The sequence below is a fragment of the Mustela nivalis genome, assembly GCF_964662115.1.
Source record: "Mustela nivalis genome assembly, chromosome: 8".
NCBI classification, from domain to species: Eukaryota; Metazoa; Chordata; class Mammalia; order Carnivora; family Mustelidae; genus Mustela; species Mustela nivalis.
In genome coordinates this window covers 11986494-12006802 of record NC_139027.1, presented here as the reverse complement: position 1 = coordinate 12006802, position 20309 = coordinate 11986494, and the positions used below count along the sequence as shown (strand labels likewise).

Below are 20309 nucleotides of genomic sequence, written 5' to 3'. Positions count from 1 at the left end.
GTTTCTGTCCTGGACATGATAGCAACTCTGAGGAAAAACTGATTTGCACTGTGGGTGCCTCAGTGGCTCAATTGGTTGAACTTCCAGCTCTTGGTTTCCACTCAGGTCATGATCTCAGGGTGGTGAGATCGAGCCCCATGTTGGGCTCTGCACTCAGTATAGAGTTTGCTTGGGATTCTCTCTCTCCCTCTTTCTCTGTCCCTCCCCAGCTTTACTGCTCTTTCTTCCTCTTTCTCCCTCTCTCTCTTTCTAGAACAACAACAACAACAACAAAACATTGCACCAGTTGCAAGAAGAAGAAGCAACCATCCCAACAACAAGATCACTGTAGTGCGTGTTACACAAGTCGGCATGACCTGTGCCATCAACATTGTGGGAAAGCCTCTGGCAGATGAACTTGTGTGGATGGATGTTTTGGAAGATAAACTCAGAGGAGAAATGATTGATCTGCAGCATGGGAGCTTATTTCTTCAGACACCTAAAATTGCAGCAGATAAGGATTACTCTGTAATGCCAATTCTAATATTGTGATAGTAAACCGCAAGAGTCAGCCCCCAGGAGGGGGAAAGCCCTCTCAATCTGTTGCAAGGAATGTTAGTATCTTCAAATGCAATATTCCTCAGATAGTCAAGTACAGTCCTGATTATATCATAATTGTGGCTTCCAAACCAGTGGATATTCTCACATATGTTACCTGGAAACTAAATGGATTACCCAAGCACCATGTGATGGGAAGTGAGTGTAATCTAGATGCTGCTAGATTTTGCTACTTTATGGCTGAAACTTAGCATTCATCCCAGCAGCTGCCATGGATGGGTTTTGGGAGAATATGGCAACTCAAATGTGGCTTTGTGGAGTGGAGTGAATGTGTCAGCTGTTTGTCTCCAGGAACTGAATCCAGAAATGGGAACAGACAATGACCATGAAAATTGGAGGGGAAAGCATAAGAGGTGGTTGAAAGTGCCTATGAAGTCATCAAGCTAAAAGGATATATCAGCTGGACTATTGGATTAAGTGTGGTTGTTCTCATCTAATCCATGTTGAAAGTCTATCCAACACTCATCCAGAGTGAATGATGGGATAGGGAACATATGGCATGGAGAAGTAAGTCTTCCTGAGCTTTCCATGTACCCTGGACTCGTGGGGATTAATCATTGTGATCAGCCAGAAGCTGAATGATGATGAGGGTGCTCAGCTCAAGAAAAATGCACAGACTTTTTAGGAAATTTAGAAAGATCTGAAAGAGCTGTGATCTCTGGCTTCTAGGCTGTAGAAATAGAAAAACTATATATTTTATAAATATAACAAATACAAAAAAATATATAACAAATACAAAAAATAAAAATAGAACTGTGAGCCTTTAGTTTTCATCCACGTTCATGGATCACCATTTGCTTCCTCTTCCTAAATATGCAAATGGGAGCTCATGGATGCAGTGGCCATGTTTGGTTGAATGCTTACAATGTGAGCCCTTGAACAAAAGAAATTTACTATCATACTGTGTTTCTTTAAAAAAATAATACATTTACCTCAGTAAACTCTCTGCTTAAGTGTATGAAATAACTAAATTTTAAAAATGTGAAGAAAAAGTGTGTTTCTTAACTGGTTTGTAATCACAACTTCAGTTATTTTGGATGTTCTGGTAGAGAGAGGAAAATATTGAAGGGAAGTATTAATATTCATTTATTTACCCTCTGCTCATTACATACCATGTGATCTGGCATACGTCATTTCCTTATTTTGGGCTTCATTTTTTTTTTTTTTTGCCTGCAAATTAAAAGGCTCAACTAAGTCAATTCTTAACTCTTTTTTCCAGCTGTGCTGTTCTGTTTCTTGATTCTTTCAAAGCTACCGTGACTCGCCAATGGTATTCTTGTTTCCATCCAATTATTCATTTATTCAGCAAGGCTGAATGAATGCCGGTTATGTACAAGGATGATGCTAAGTTCTAGGAAGTAGTTATGAACAAATGATGTGCATCCCACCCACAAAGGTTATCATTTCCGTATTTTCCCTTTTGTGAATTTACCCTGAGAACATCTAATATCTATTAAGAGATGTACAAAGGAATATAAGTAAGAAGAACAAAAGACACATCTCATGTATCAGAAAAATATTCTGAATGATAGGACACAATCCAGCAGGTGAGAAGTAGTGGTCAGCACAGAGCTTGATTTTTAAGTCAGGTTTTTAAATTGCTTTTTTTCTTCTTCTTTCATTTTAGAGGTTTTTTGTTTTGTTTTGTTTTGCTTTGGTATTTTTTTTTTTTTTTGGCTTTTTCAGTGGTGTTTTTGAAATATCCTTCTTTTAAAATTTTTACTTTTTAAATCATTAATAATTTATACTAGTAAATGGTGTTGCATGAAATTAAAGGAATTTAAGTCCCAATTGGTACTCAGTTATAAGAATTTGATAAATCTTTCTGTTTCTCACTGATTTTTGGTATTGCCTTAATTCCATGGAAGATTTTAGTGTAAGAAATGATCTACTGATGGAATATTTATCCTTCTACAAGACCTACAGATTAATTTGATAATATAATCATTTAAAATTTATGCTGTATTGGGGTGCCTGGGTGGATCAGTAGGTTAAAGCCTCTGCCTTCGGCTCAGGTCATGATCCCAGGGTCCTGGGATGGAGCCCCGCATCAGGCTCTCTGCTCAGCAGGGAGCCTGCTTCCTCCTCTCTCTCTGCCTGCCTCTCTGCCTATTTGTGATCTCTGTCAAATAAATAAATAAAATCTTTAAAAAAATTATGCTGTATTTTAATATATTTTAAGGTGAGTTTTTAAAATTGTATATATAATTTTAGGTGACTTATGTAGCTACTAACTAGTAAGAAAAATACTCTTGGCATTTTGTTGGACTTGGTATATTTTAAATATGGAGACTTGATAACTTCATGATATTTAATTTTCTCTTAGGAATAGGAAAAATTTGGTCATTTATTCACATTCTTCTATAACTTCCAATTGTAATTTGTACTTTTCCTTTTTGAGGTCATGCTTTATTCTCATTAGGTTTATTCATGAATATTCTCTTTTTCTACTGCAAAGAGGTAGCAGAAAGCAAAAATATGCTTTAAACAGCTTGTCAGGAAACAGTTCCATAAATATTTCAATTCTTTACTGAAGGAACATTTTGATAATATTTGGCCAACTTATTTAGTCCAAAATCATTCATTTACTATCTTGGCAGTTCTTACCTATTGAATTGATCATTTTCTGAGTTATGAGTATCCTGGAGAAGAATACAAATCACTTGACATTTGAGCAAACATTAGTAAATAGCACTGTAGAAATTGGACCCATTTCGATTGTCTCTGCCCTCTCGTCCTGGAAAACAATTACTTTAACTATGACTCAGCTGATATTAATTAAAAGCCTTAATTAATGCAAGGAGGGTAAGTACAAAGGTGTTTTAGATAGCTAGATAGTAATGATAGCTCCTAGTCATGGGACATTTACTACATACTGGCTGGGCAGTTCACATACATTAAGTAGCAATATCCTAATAAAATAAATGTTAAGGCCTCATTTCACAGATGACCATTCTACTCAGACCATCCAGCCCAAACTTGCTCTTCTCTGTCTCCAAAGCCTCTGGTTGTGTCCACTTTAAATAGAAAGTGTCCCTGTAAATAGAAACTAAATACCTGAAGAGAAAAGTCTGAAGCACCTGCCAGGGAATGAAAAATGTCTCTAGAGTGTGGTCCCAGCACAAAGAAGCAGCTCCTTCTTTCAGTTCTTTCTAGATAAGAGGCTCAAAGACAATTAATAGCTGTTGCATCTCATTTCTACAAATTTTTAAAAATAATTTATAAACAAATTAACAGAAAATGAAAACCTTCACCTTCCCACAGCCCTCACCATAGATATTCTCCCTCATTCTCCCTCTCTCTCTTTCTCCTCTCTCTCTCTCTCACACACACACACGCACACTGAATATCAGCTCGAAAAAGAGTAATGTTAGTTAGTCTTCCAAGGTCAGAAAAATAAAATATTTTTACTTGTATTATTGTATCAAATTCAAAATAATGTTTAGCTCTTAGCTTTCTGAAGCCAGTAGAATGCATTGGTTTATTAAGGGTATCTCTGCAAAATAGCACGATTTTTTTCCCCCAGAAACTAATAAGAATCCAGAGCCTTTTAAAAAGAGTATGAGTGCAGTGGTGCCTGGGTGGCTCAGTCTCTTGAGTGTCCAACTCTTGGTTCAGCTCATGTCATGATCTTCGGGTCTCAGGATGGAGCCCCACATCCTTCCAGCTCTGCGCTCAGCAGGAAGTTTCCTTGAGATTCCCTCTCCCTCTGCCCCTTCCTCACTCCTGTGCTCCTTCCCCCTCTCAAATAAATAGATAAATCTTTAAAAAATGGGTATGAGTATAATTCACACAAGTATTTATTAAGGCATACTAACTGGTGCCTAGTTTAAGAAATATAGTTATTGTTACCCACTTGAGTAGATGCTTATGTATTGCATTCTTACAAAAAAGTGAAAGTGCATTTGTGTATTTATTTACCAGTGTAAAATAAAATAAAGATATTGGCTTTGGTTATACATATTTCCCTTCAGCTTTCTCTATTCAGCTCATATTTTGAAAAAACCTTCTAGAAATCACATGCTTCTCTCATGGAACTGATTGTAGGATTTGGTAACTGCCTGTGTTTCTGATGTTGGAGACACATATGTCTGATGTCCTACCAGCATTCCTAGAGTCCAGCAGATGTCCTGACTGACAGTAGATGAACTATGTGCCTTATTATATGATAAATTAGTTATCCAGCTGATAGGGCTACTTGATTTACTGATATATTTTAATTTGTTCAGTAATACTTGCTCAGGATAGTAATGATTCCAAAGTTAGTAAATTCAACTGCTAGAGTGACTGAGTTATTAAAAAGAGGGCAGGGAGCAAAATAAGCTAGTTAGCTAATATATTCCTTGCATAGAGGAGAAGGTCTTTTAAGTTTTTTGCTATATGAAACATTAATAAGTCTCCTGGTGGAAGATAGGATTTGCTTGGGGCGTGGTTTTGTTCTTTGGCAATAGCAAAGTGAACCAATAAAACAACCCAAATATATGTGAGCCCCATTTCAGAAGAAAATATGTGTTTGAAATTCTAAATATACATATGTGTAAGTATGCACCTGTTAAATATATATATATATACATATTATACATATATATATATATATATACACACACATATACATATACATGTGCATACACACATATACAGATACTAGTTTTGTCTTTAAGAAGGGTACTATTTTGAATCAGCTAACTGCCTTGCTAGCTGGAATTACTGGGCTAAGAATACCAACTTCAAATCAGATTGCATTTTTACTTCATGCTCTATTTTCTCTTTCCCTAAACCTCAAGATATCTAAGCAGAAAAATGTAAGTCTTCCTTTTGACACTTTACCTCTCTCTCCTAAGAAAGACACATATTTTATGAACCAGTGCTTAAATTTATTAATTTAAAGTTATTAAGCAATGATTAGAACAAAATATGAATTCAGGTATATAGACTCAATCAAACGAATCAGCAATACGTTAACTTCCTGTGTGCAGGTCTGTGTTTTGAGAGTTATAAATATTTCTATGGTGCTGGAAGTGTAGCTAAGCCCACTAACTTGTTTCTCTTCCTGCCACATTAGAATTTATTTATATCGAGTGATTTATAAAAGTTTTCCTAAAATGTCAAAGCCATACTGTTTTCTATAAATAAATGTTAAAGATTATGCAGCGATTAATATTTTCAACCTCAATAGTCTTTCTTCCATCTTTCTTATTTACAGAAATCTACAAGGGAAGAAGCAATAATGGGCCCAGTACAAATGTATATTTGTATAATATTTGATGTACGTATGTATGTGTGCGTATGTAAACTTCCCAGCCCCCGTGCAGGTGGAATGATGATAGAGCTGTGGTGTTTGTCTTTGAAATGCAACACATGTGACCTCTACTTTGAGATGTAAACAGAAGTTATTAGACAGGGCTTCCAGGAAGGAAAAGTAGAATTAGTTGGCACATGTCCCTTTTCCTTGGCTAGTCTCCCCTTCTTCCTGCCTAGGACATACATCGGCTAAGCTCTCCATTATTACAGCACCAGAGAGGGAACAGCAATAGTGCTCTTAACACAGACTGGAAGAAAAAACCAGGGAGTCACAAAGACTTTGATGACCCTCAGTCAATACTAACCATAGCTTGCTACCAGATTTTGCATTTTCATGAGGCAAGAGAGGAATAAAAGGAACTTTCTTCTACTTGCCAGGATTTCTGTTACCCAGGGTGAGCGCAACTAATGGATAAAATGTATCTCTAGATAAAAATATCTTCAGAAATCTGGAAAGAAAACATTGATGTCTGGGACCAGCAATGAATAAACCAGTATATTTTAGTCTTATAGCCACTTCTTTTTTTTTTTTTTTTTTTTTTAAAGCAGAAGCACTTTTTTTTTTTTTTAAATCATTAAAAAATGTCAATTAGCCTTTTTGGAAAGTAAGTCTTTCCAATTTTATCTAATTTTCCTTTGGTCCTGGGTTGACTTATGGCTGAAAAACTCAATTAACTTCAAGACCCTGGTTCTGACTCTTTTCAATATGGGTAAGATGTTAAAACTTATGATAAAACCAAACGTTCCTGGGGGCAGTGAGTGTGAGAACGAGTACATCTATGGTATCCACGGAGAATGCTGTGGTGTAGCTGCTTATCTTTGCCTCTCTCCCTCTGCCTACTTCTTCGGAGTTTGCCTGCATCGTGCTGTCTTTCCCCTTCGATGCTACCTTGTCATCATTTACCCTCATGGCTTTGCCCTCGCTGATCTGTGAGCTCACTGAGGGCAGGTGCACTGTTTTATTGATTTATATGTTGTGAATACAAGTCATAGTCCATATATAGTCCATAGATCATGCTCAGGAAATGCATGTTGGATGAAAAGATTGCATAAATTAGGATCATCACCAGGACCGGTTGACCTTTTTTTGGATGCCAAGATCCCCTTCTAGCCTTAGGGAAAGACAAAAATCTGTGCTTTGCTTGGGGGGACTTTCCCCGAAAAGATGAGCCCCCAGGTGTGGACAGAAAGGACAGCGTGGATTCACTGTACCCTCCTGGAGTCTTGGGTCTGATCCCTGATCACCATAGAGACATTGAACCCGAAGGAACACTGCTGTGAGCAGCAACAGGGTACAGTTTGCCATGTCTTTTCCAGAGCTTTCCTGAGAAAATGCTGGTGACCACAGAGACTTGTTCAGAAGGCAGTGTGACATGGTGGGAAGAATACTGGGAGGGCAGTCACAGGGACAATGACTTGTATCTAAAATGTATTATTTAACTGTTAACTTTTTTGGGTCTCTGTTTTCACCTCTCCAAGACGGGGGTTATGTCTCCCACATGAGGCTGATGTAAGAACTAAAAGAAGCCATATGTCGAAAGTGCATTCCACTTAATAGAAGGGAATGCTTTATAGCCATAGCGGTGTTATGGAACAGTGTCAGCATTTCAGAGGGTGTTTCTAGAATGTATTATGGGGAAAGCTTACCCTTTAAGCTGACATACCTCTGGAACTTGACTTTATTTATAATATAAATTGTAGTATAAATCAAGGGACTTCCCATTCTCTACAGATATCTCTACTGCTCAAACCAGTAGCTGTGTCTCCCAGTAGATCCCTCCCCCCCAATTCCCAGGACCATGTACATCATGGAAATAGGGGAAGAAACCAGGTGCTATTGTTTTTTACTAACCTATTCCTTGCCAATCCCCCTTTCTCTTGCTTTTTGTGCTATTTTAAGAGACAGAATCAAATTATTTCAGCAAGAATAGGCTTCTACCCTGACATTTCAAAAAGATTGATGTTCATATTAATTATGGACCATCTCTGTCTCTCTCTTCTTTTATTTTTTTTTTTTCTTGCCACAAACATCTTTATTCTTTTTAAAGTCACCTCGTCATCAAGTTTCCGGGTTCTAGAAGGTTCCTGGAGACTGAAAGCAAATTTTGGAAATGGTAATAACTACTATTTACAGTCTTCTATGACTTTTCAATTCAGGTATAATGGCAGTGCCATTTCATTTCCCTGTTGTCATACAACCTGCTACTTATATCTGTAAAGGTTAGATGAAGATGTTTGTCAGCATCTTTTTATTTGTCTCTCTATCTGGTAGGAAATAAATATACCTTTATAAGTTCCTTGTAGTAAAATGGGAATCCAAGACCTCTGCTGCCTCATCCTGTCCTCTCCCTTCCTCTTCTCCCCTGGGCTCAAGGCCTCACCATTTGTCCTTGTGAATTTGCTGCATTCTTCCAGGTGTCCGTGTCCTGGTGCAGGTTTCTGTCTGCTTGTGATAACTTCGGTGCATCGTTCCTTTTGCTTTCTTCACCACTATTTGTCCTACCATACTTGACTCCTCCTCTTCACTCCCACTCAAGCTATGATGAGTCATTTCCATGTCCACTCTGATGGCCACTCCAAACCTTGACTTTATTGATTCCAATTGCACTGTATGTTCATTTCACCCCTACTGCAAATATGCCCTTCCAGAACTTGGTACCTACAGGAACCAATGATCCAACTCCTAAGATTTTATGTCTCAACCTGCTACTCTCTAACTAGAATCTCCTGTCTTTCCTAGTGCTTCATCCATGATTCTCACAGAGTAACTGAATTCAAGACCTTATCAAGAACTATGGTCTGCAAACTCCCATTCATGTTCTTTATCTCGAAGCTTTTTCATCTTTTTTTTTTTTTTTTCCTGTATCCAGCTTACGCACCAGGGCCTTTTACATCAATCACCTTGCCAATAACCTTGGCTTTCCTCCTTATCCTCTGGCACACTCACCTGAAAAATCACTAAAATGAAACAATGGTCTGACTTCTTTGTACATTAGCTTATGTCCCTGAAAACTACTGGACCAAATACATAGATGTCCTTTCTTCAGGGTTAAGCTAACATCTTCACCTTGATGCGGGTTTCATCTCCCTGTTGTCTTTCTCTTTTCCACCTCCTGCCGACCTTCCTTCGAAAATTACCACGTGGATTATTCCTTTCTTCTTCATAATTTTAGTTGCTTCCTTCCTTTTTTTTTTCCTATTATATTATTTATTTTAATTCCAGGATAGTTCATATACAGCATTATATTAGTTTCATATGTACAATATAGGGATCTAATAATTCTATACATTACAATATATTAAATATGCACTCATATCTCAGCTTTAAAAAATATCTATTCTTGTTTCTCTCAACTTCAGCCTTTTCCCCCTCTTCATAGTTAAGTTTATAAAAAAAAAAAAATTCCTCAAAATTAGTGACCTGTTCTCTTCCTATTCACTCTTGAAACAACTGGAATTCATTTTCTGACCCATTAATGACACCTGAACTCTTTAATCCACCAGAGACTTCCTTCTTGCTCAAACTCATGGACACTTTTGACGGCTAGAATTTTTTGAGTATTTTCCATCGTAAGATATGGTGGGGCAGCTTCTCCAACTTGAAATACACAGAATCATGGAGAATATCCCTAACATTCTCTCCTTTCTCAGGCTCTACATTTAGAGTCAAGTTTGATCCAATCTCTCTCAAACCCGTACCACCCATTTCTTCCCAGTCTACCTGCTGGGGCTTCATTCAGCATGTGCATATCAGTTTCCTTGCAGGTTTTTTCACTGCTCCTTGAGTCATCCACAGCCCCACTGACCCACACAATTGGTTGTAGACACGACAGACAGCTAGGGAACGCCGAGTGCATCCTGTCCTCCCCTCATAAAAGCAAGCAAACAAAACCCTTTACTCTCTTCTTATGGCCTTCAGAATAAAATCTCATCTCTAAATATAAATGAAAAAATGAAATCCAGCTTTACTACTCACCTCTCTTCTCCCACCCCCACTTCATTCTTGGGCTATGTGTGCGGTCATCCTAAAGGTCACCTGGTTTCCATGATATGCTCCAGTTTTCTCTCTCCCCAGAGCCTTCGTACAGGTCTTTGTTCTTTCTGCCTGGAACCTCTCTTCTCCACTTCATCATCCCTGCAGTCCTATATCTCAAGAACCGTTGCTCATTTCTTCAACTGGTTAATTTCCCCTTAGTCTCTAGGTCTCCCTTTCTTTTTCTTTTTCATTGGAGGTTTTGCATGTCTCTCTGCTGTTTAAATTGTTCTAAATTCATTTTCAAATTGATGCTCGAATATGGAAATCAGTTAATTTTAACTTTTTTGCCTTTTATCCTTTGACATTGCTAAATTTATTTATGAGAATGAAAGATTTCTGCATATTTTTTGGTATAGTTTCTTACATATTTAGTATTATGTTTTCCTTAAGTATTTGCTAGAGTTTAATTAAGACAACATCAGGGCCTGGATTTTTCTTTATGAGAAAGTTACTACAAATTTAAACTTTTTAATAAATCTAGTGCTACTTATATTTTCTATTGCTTCTTTAAAGTCGTTTACTAATTAGATTATTTTAAGGTATAAAATTTATTGGCATAAACGTATTCATAATAATCTCTTACTATCTTTTTAAGGTCTTTTTGTAATTATAGCTACAATTCTATTTTTATCCCTCTTTCTTTCCTGTCATTGATAACTTGTATTTTTTTCACTTTTATTAATCCTGATCTGTCTTGTTGACATTTGCCTAAATATTTTATATCTTATTATTCTTTGTTTTCTAGTTCATTAATTACCACTTCTTTTAATTCCTCCCTTCCTCCTTTAGACTTAAATTGTTCTTTCTCTAGCTTCTTAAAATGAAAAATTAAATATTTTATTTACAAGTCCTTTCTCTTTTCTAATACAAACATTTAAATTATAAATTTCCCTCTGAACTCTCTTAGCAGCATGTTATAAACTTTGCTATGTTTGTTTTTATGTTTTCCAGTTTAAATTACTATTTTCATCATGGTTCCTTGGATATATGTTCAATTCCTAAATATGTGGACTTTTTTGTATGTCTTATTTATACTGGCTTCTCATTTGATACTGTTATAGTCACAAAATGTGCTTTGTAAGGTGGTTTCTTTTTCTTTTTCTTTTTTTTTTTTTAAGAGAGAGAGAGCAAAAATGGTGCAGGTGGCAGGGTGGGGGTGTGTGCAGGAGAGAATCTTAATTAGGCTTCACCACCAGCATGGAGACAGACACGGGGCTCTATCTCATGAACCTGAGATCATGATCTGAGCTGAAATCAAGAGTCAGACACTTAACTGACTGAACCACTCAGGTGCCCTGCTTGTAAGATTTTAATTTTTGAAATATATTTAGAATTTGTGGTTTCCTGTATGGACTTAGTATATGCAGTTAAAAAAGAAATGTATTTTTTGGTTATTTTGTACACTGTGCTATAAATACATAGGTCAAGTCATGCTCTACTTTTTATATCTTCTGTGTTCACTTAATTTTTTCCTACCTTTTATTAATTACTCAGACCCACTTGACATCCAATGCATTCTTAATGGCCTTTTATTGAGATAGGTCATCCTATTTGGTCTTTGGGTGTTGGCCCCTGTCATTGCTGATGCAATTTGTGAGAACTGGTTTCCAGGATGTGCTAGAACAGGCTGCTGCTGTCTGTTCTCTGTTGTGGCTTCTTCTTAGGTGGTCAACACTTTCTTTCCATTCCTGTCTTCTTGCTGTGAATCTTTCAGTCTGTTGTGTTTGTTTGTTTGTTTGTTTTTGTATTTCTTTTCAGTGTTCCAGAATTCACTGTTTATGCACCACACCCAGTGCTCCATTCAGTAAGTGCCCTCCATAATACCCACCACCAGGCTCCCCCAGCCTGCCACCTCCCCACCCCTTCAAAACCCTCAGATTGTTTTCAGAGTCCAGTCTGTTGGTTCTTTTGACCTGTCTCAGGCTTCCAGGCTGTCGTGTAAGAACTTCTATACCTTTGTGACTCCATGTTTAGTCAAGGGATCCTATTTTGGAGCTGTCATTTCTTCCTATTCATTAACATTTTTTCTACTCTCACAAGATAAGGATGTGAGGTATAAAATTCTCATGACTAGCTGTTTTTTCTGAATTAAGTTAAAAACCTGCCTTTAAGGTAAAACAAACAAACAAACACTAACTGTTTTCTGAGCTCTTTTTCTTCCCTCTGGGGCAATGGAATCTCAGGCTCAAAAAACCAGATCAATGGAGAATTTGAATAATCACAATTAAATCACAATAAAAATATAAAGGAGGGTTTATTTAAATAGTAAGTACATAGAAAAAAAAGTCATCCAATTATGAAGAAAACATAACTGTATTGTGTATTTTGGCAATTGCTCCAGTAAAGAAAAATAGACTCTTTGACCCTGAAGCCTGAAATCTGTGAGTGGCAAGGGTTTAAAACAAGCTTGTATATCCTTCTCTAGGAATCAATCACTACTGAATATGCATATTCTATGATATTGAAAAATTATAATACTTTCAATAATCTTACTCAGTTTTCAGTTTTATTATTCTCCTATAGATAATATTTGGATATCTTAACAATAGTTATGAAGCAGGATTCAAATGTTATAAATGCATGAATGTGGAAATAATTTTAGGGCTGACAATAGCCAGTAAGTGGAACTAGTGTGGGAGGAGACGTAAAGGACTTTCCTTTCCTTGTTCTAGACAGTGGAGAGGTATGAGATGCAATCTAATAGCTAAAGAGAAAATGGATGAAGAAATGGGAGTTTAAGAATTTAATTTATTTTATTTAAGAATTTTATTTTTATTTTACTTTGTCCTAAAAATATATTTATTTGAAAGAGAGAGAGCACACATTCAGAGGGGTAGAGGGAGAGGGAGAGAGAGCAAAAATCCTCAAGCATATTCCCGCTGTGTGAAACCTGACTCAGGACTGGATCCCAGGACCCCGAGATCATGATCTGAGCTGGAACCAAGAGTCAGACACTTAACCTACTGCACCACCCAGGTGTCCCCCAAGGGTTTTATTTTTTATTCTTATTTTTTAAAAGATTTTATTTACTTATTTGACAGAGATCACAAGTAGACAGAGAGGAGGAGGCAGGCTCCCCGCTGAGCAGAGAGCCCAATGCGGGGCTCGATCCCAGGACCCTGAGATTATGGCCTGAGCTGAAGGCAGAGGCTTTAACCCACTGAGCCATCCAGGTACTCCAAGGATTTTATTTTTAACTGTGAAATAATAACTAGAATATTTAGACTAGTAACAAGAAGAGTAGATAGATGAGGAATAATATTAAGTAATATTATTCTTAATATTATATATTATATTAATATTAATATATTAATATTATAGGAGGAATAATATTAAGTAATATTATTCTTAATATTATATATTATATGTTATATTAATATTAATATACTTAATATTAATAATATTAAGTAAACTAATGTTTTCCTGTTTACATAGCCAATATTTAAACAATACTTCTAGCTTAAGAAATAGAGCTGTGAGTATACTCTTTGGAATTGTGAGAGCTATCAACTTTATCAAAATAAGACAGTTTTAAGGGAAATTAAATGGGGAGTGGGAATGTAAAGAATTGGGGTGAAATATTTTAAGTGTCCTCTTATCCTCTTTTTGGATTGATTTTTAATGTGTGAACACCTTGATTTTATTATATTAAAGTAAAAAAAATTCCAAATGCTTCTATAATATATAATACCTAATCTCATTTTGCCATTTTTTAATCTTATCACAATATTTTATAGATAAATTTTCTTTAAAAATAATTTTGAGCATCTGCAAGTTTATCTCTGCAAAAATATAATCCCTACCAGATGTTTTCCTCTGGCACTGGGCCCAGAGATATTAATGGAATTATAATGGAGAAGGTCTTGAGCAAATGTATTTGTCAATCTGACTGTGCTCTCGATCTTAAATTGTCTAAAGCGGATGATAGGGTGGCATTAAGTAAAACTGCTGTGGGGCCTCAGCAATTTGTCTGAACATCTGGTTGATTCTGTTCTCTTCTCTCTGCTTCAAAAGCCAAGTTTGTTCTTATACCATATTATATAACCCGAGATTAAGATTGGTTTTGCAGGGGATTTTAAAATTCTATTTCCATATATATTTGAATATGAACTATCCCTTGGGTTCCTATAATCTCACACTTTCCTTGTTCCTCTCTACTTGTACCTCCTTTTTAATCTTTTTCCTGCCTTGGCAGGATCAAAGAAAAGTAGTAATTAATTGCTGAAAGTATATTCAAATGCCATCAAAGAAGACAAACAAGGATCAGACTATCATTTTCAGCATTGTTTTTGAACCAGATTTAATTCTACATTATTTTAATCCACTCTCTACAGTTTTGTATAGTCAGTTGTTATAGTGATATACTGAGACAAGACACTAATAGTTAGGTGCCTCCAGGCTCCCCACAAACTCTTTAATGCCTCTTGGAGATGGCTGTCTGAATTCTCATGATATTAGGCCCCGTACCTCAATCTTGGATAGAAGAAAACTCATTTTATCATTCTTGTTTAAAGGTAATATAAGGGAATAGCAGAAAGAATTTGATCGTGCATTTTTTATACTTTTCTCCTTATCATTCTATTCTCTCCCAAAAGATCACAAGCTTTTTAAAAACAGGAATGGATTTTGACTCTTATTTATAATTCTTTAGTTGCCTTGGTCATACTATAATTTCTAGAAACATTGAAGATGAATTCATTTATAATAACTAAAGCTACCGCTGATTTCTAAATCGGTTTGATTAGTATGTAGTATAAAAGCACACAATGTTTCTTGTCTTAAGAAATAGTGGTCTTCTAGCTTTCACTTAGGATACAGAATGTTGGAAAGATTATTTTTCCCACCACAATAAGGAAAACCCAGGTCATATTAAAAAATCATAATTTTATCAAATTCAAAGAGATGAGGTTGCAAAGTAAGTATCTAGCCTTAAACCTAAGGAAAGGCAGGTATATTAAAGGGGAGATGGAACAGGAAATGACTAACCTTTACAAAACAGGGAAGGAAGACTGGTCCTCCATTTAAGTGGAAAAGAAAAATTCAGCTAACATGTTTAATTAATTGTTAGTCTCAGTGTAGGATAATGTAAGACTCCTGGGTTCTGGACACAAAGGGAGTTTTCAACCTTTCAGAGGTTCTTCTTCCTGGATTTTCACCAAGAAATCATGGAAAATACTAATCACAGGACAGGGATCATAGAAAGCATACCTTGCAGTGCAGGCCTAAAGACTCAAACACTTGTAACTAATGGCCAAACAGAGTAAGTGGTATTCATATGTGAGGCATAAATGCTCTTTACCTCAATGTATATTGTCCTATACATTATATCTGGCTTTCCAACAAAAAGTGTCCATCATACACAAAAAAAGTCAGGGAAGAAAGAAACACAAACCAACACACTATTAAGAAGCAAAATAGTCAACAGAACCAGACTCTGATAAGAACCAGATATTAGAGCTATGAGACAGGGAATTAAAAATTACTATAATTAATATGTTAACAAAAATCTTGTAGAGGGGTATCTGAGTGGCTCAGATGGTTAAGCATCTGCCTTCAGCTCAAGTCGTGATCACTAGGTCCTGGATCAAGCCCCACATGGGGCTCCCTGCTCAGGGGGAGTCTGCTTCTCCCTCTTCCTCTGTCCCTCCCCATGCTAGTGCTCTCTCTGTCTCTCTGTCTTTCAAGTGAATAAATAAATCTTAAAAAAAAAAAAAAAACTTTTGTGGAAAACTTGCATGGATCCGGGGGAATTTCAGCAGAGAGATGAAAACTATAAAGGAGGCTAGAATTGAAATAGAGTAACAGAAATGAAGCATTCTTTTGATTAATTCACTAGAAGATGCAACAATCCTAAGGAATGTAAAAATCAATGAACTGGTCAATACAAATCTACTGAAATATAATGAGAAAAGATAATAGAAAAATAAAAACAAGACAAAGCATTTAAGCACTATAGGATAGCATCCAAATGTCCTAGTATCATATGTGTAACTTGAATCCTAGAATGCAAAAGGAAAGGTAATGAAACATATGAATTATTTAAAGATGTAATGATTGATAACTTTCCTAAAATAACATAAAACATAAACCACAGATCTAGAAAACTCAGAGAATACCAAGAGGGATAAAAACACATGCACAAACATTCACATACATCATATTCAAACTGCTAAAAATCAAAGAAAAGAGGTAATCTGTAAAGAAGATTGACAACAACAACAAAACAAAACAAAAAAATCCAAAAACCAAACCACTCCTCCCAAAATGTCCACCCAAAACATACACAGAAGATCAATGTTAGAAATAAGACAGACTCTTCATTAGAAACTATGCAGGCTAGGGTGTCTGGGGGGGCTCAGTTGGTTCAGTGTCTGTCTTCAGCTCAGGTCATGATCCTGGAGTTTCAGGATGGAGTCCAGCATCAGGCCTCCTGCTCAGCAAGGAGACTATCACCCTCTGACCCTACCCCTTCCTGCTTTCTTTCTCTCACACACTCTCTCTCAAATAAATGATTAAAATCATGTAAGCTAGAAGACAAGAAAGGAGTATCTTCAAAGTACTGAGAATCAGAAGGCTAACACAGATTTCCACATCCAGTGAAAATATCTTTACAGATAAGACCTAAAAAAAGATAATTCTTGATCAATAGAACTACACTAGAAGACATAATAAAAGAAATTATTTAGGCAGACAAATATATTACACAGGAACCTGGATCTACAAAGAAGTTACAAAGTTCTCCAGAAATAATTAATATGAAAGTAAATATAATTTTTTTCTTATTTGTACTTGCTTTAAACAGTAATTATCTGCAAAATAAAAATAAAAGGAATGTATTTTGGGTTTGTAGAATATTCAGAAGCAAAATATAGGATAAAACAGCACAAAAGGCAAGATGGAATCCCTGGATTGTAAGGTTCTTATAATTATGTAGAATGATATGATATTATTTGAAGTTACTATAATTTATTGCTGATATATTATAAACTCAAGGACAAAAACTAAAACATCTAAAAAATGTATGAAATGGAGGCACATGGGTGGCTCAGTGGGTTAAAGCCTCTGTCTTCGGCTCAGGTCATGATCCTGGGGTTTGGGGATCGAGCCCCGCGTCGGGCTCTCTACTCAGTGGGGAGCCTGCTTCCTCCTCTCTCTCTGCTTGCTTCTCGGCCTACTTGTGATCTCTGTCTGTCAAATAAATAAATAAAATCTTTTAAAAAAATGTATGAAATGAAACCAATAGTAGAGATTAAATAGATTAATAATTGTCTATACTGAAAGATCCCAAAGAATTCTCAAAAATCTATTAGAACAAATAAATGGAAAGTTTCAGGGTAGAAGGTCAGTCTATATAATATATAATATTTATAAGCAATGAGAAATTGAATTTTAAAAATATCATTTGTAGTAGCACCAATAAACATAAAATACTGGGGTACATACCTAACAAAATATGTGTAGGGGCTGTATGCTGATAACCACAAAACCTTAGAAAAAAGAAAAGAAACAGATGATGAGCTATATCATGTTTATTTATGGGAAGGCTCATTACTGTTCAAATATGTCAGTTTTCCTCAAACTTATCTGTAGATTCAACACAATCAAAATCCCAGCAAGATTTTGTTTGTTGTTGAAACTGACAACCTGATTATATAGTTATCTGGTAGGGGAAATATATTTTGCCTTATAGTTATAAATACAATACAAAATGTAAAGAGTTACAGTATTTTGAAGGGGAACAAATTTAGAAGTTTCTCTCTGTCTGATTTTAAAACTTGATATAAAGCTGCAATAATTCAAAACAGTGGCAAATACAGAGTCCAGAAACAGAGAATGGGTGGAATTTTCAACAAAAGGTACTAAGTAATTACTAGGTAATTATATATTGATATACAAAAAAGAGGAAAAAACCCAAAACATTTACCCATACCCATGTACCAAATGCAAAAGTTAATTCAAGATTGATCATATATTCAAATGAAAATGGAAAAGTATAAAGCTTTGAGAAATCAGGAGAAAAACATTGCGTCTTGGGTTAGGCAGAGACTTCTTAGATACAATGCCAAGAACATGATACATGAAAGGGTAAAACTGAAAAATTTGGCTTCTTCATCATTAAACACTTCCATTCATCAAAATATTGTTAAAAAAAGAATGAAAAGTGAAAGACCAAGAGAAAACATTTGTAAATCTTTTATCTGCCAAAGGACTTATATCCAGATATAGTAGGCAGAATTCTAAGATGTTCTGCAGGGGTTTTGCCCCTTGATGCATACGTACTATATATTCTTTCCCTTTGACTATGGGCATGGCCATTTAATATGATGAGATAGCCCCTTGTTTGGATAACACATTAAGGGAAATGTGATGAGACAACTGCTTTGGCACTAGGATCCCATCACAGAGAATGGAGAGAGCTTCTGAGTAAGCAGCCAGATTGTTAGGATGCTACTTGGCTTGGACTTCAGAGTGGCCTTTACGAGCTGAGAGCAGCCCCAGCCAAGACCCGACAAAGAATCAGGATCCCGATCCCACTTATATCAGCTGGAAACTGAATTCGGCCAACAACCTGAATGAGTTTGGATGCGGATCCAGAGCTCCAGATCAGATGAGATTAAAATGCAACAGCTGACACCTTAAATTAGCATGTACGACTATAAGCAGAGAACCCAGACTTTTGACACACAGAAACTAAGTGATAATAAATGGGTGTTGTTACCAAGTTAGTGGTAATATACACAGCACTAGGAAACAAATATACCACAAGATATGAAAAATACACAAAACCAATAATATATGACCTAATTAAGGTTTGGCAAAAGATTTGAACAAATACTTTCTAAGTCAACATCGTTAATCATTAAGGATGCAAAATAAAACCACCAATGAGTGATATACCACCAAATATTTATCAGACAAACAAATAAAAAGTTTTCTATAAACACCAAGCAAAGGTGAGGACTCTCATACATTGACTATGAAAATGAAAAATGATATAGTCCCTTTGGAGAGCCGTTTTGCAATTTCTAATAATTATGCACTTATCATAGAACCCAGAAATTCCACTCAAGGGAAATGAAAGCTGAAGTTTACATAAAAACCTGTACTTCGTGGTTAATAGTGGCTTTTCTCAATATTACCCAAAACTAGAAATAAACCAAATGTCCTTTAGCTGGTCTATTAGCTTTCTTTTGGTGCTGCAAGAAATTGCCACAATTTTGGTGGCTTAAAATAACACGGATTGATCATTTTACATTTCCGGTGGACAGAAGTCTACTTAGCTCTCTCTCCAGGCTAAGATCAAAGTGTTGGCAGGCCTGTATTCCTTTCTGGAGATTCTAGGGGAAAATGTATTTTCTTAGTGATTTGCGTCTTGGAAGAGCCCAGCTCCATGTGGTAGAAGACTGAGGTCTAGTTTTCTTGCTGGCGGTCAGCTGCGTTCCACTGTAGCTCCAAGAGGCTCCTCTCCCGCATTCCAGAACCAGGAACAGGGTAGCAAATCCTTCTGCCACTGCCATCTCTTTGATCCACATAATTATATTTGTCCCAGGATTACCTTCCCATTGCAAGACCTGTAACTTAACTGCATTAGCCAAGTCTCTTTTTACCATATAAGGTAACATACTTAATTTTTAAGGATTAGGGGCATGGCTATTTTTAGGGAGACATTAACCTACCTACCACAATTGGTAATGAATAAATACAATGTAATAAATGCATATATAATGGAATGCTACTCAGAAAATTAGAAGGAAATGAGTTGATATTTACAAGATGAATAAATTTTAGAAGATTTTGCTAAGTAAAAGAAACCAGATTCAAGAGTCTGAATATTATCTTCCTCCATTTATTTGATATTCTGGAAAAGGCCAAACTCCAGATACAGAAAACAGACCAGAGGTTGCTCAGACCTGGGGACTAGTGGAGGACATTGGGAAGAGGATGTCCTTGAGGGGCTGGGGCTACGTATGTTCCAGTCATGGCAGTCACAGAACTGTTTGCATTTGTATTTGCATAACTGTATGCTAGAAACTGTATTAACATTATACCTTAATCAAATGAGCATTTTTTTTAAATTTTTTATTTTCTTATAAACATGTATTTTTATCCCCAGGGGTACAGGTCTGTGAATCAGCACTCATCAAAGCACATACCCCCCCCCCACAATGTCCATAACCCCACCCCCCCTTCTCCCAACCCCACTCCCCCCAGCAACCCTCAGTTTGTTTTGTAAGATTAAGAGTCACTTATGGTTTGTCTCCCTTCCAATCCCATCTTGTTTCTCAAATGAGCATATTTTTAACTGAGAATTTTATGTAAAATTTACATCCATGGAGGAAAAAAAAGCAGAAGTCCAACTCCATCAATACCTGTA

General features: G+C 36.2%; 1 pseudogene across 1 annotated transcript; it reads left to right on the top strand.

Annotated features, from left to right (window-relative positions):
• The first annotated feature begins 351 nt into the window (after window positions 1–351).
• Window positions 352–1040, top strand: LOC309870786 (L-lactate dehydrogenase B chain pseudogene; annotated as a pseudogene). The gene has a single exon. The product of its transcript is annotated as an L-lactate dehydrogenase B chain pseudogene (transcript).
• Window positions 1041–20309: the final 19269 nt, after the last annotated feature.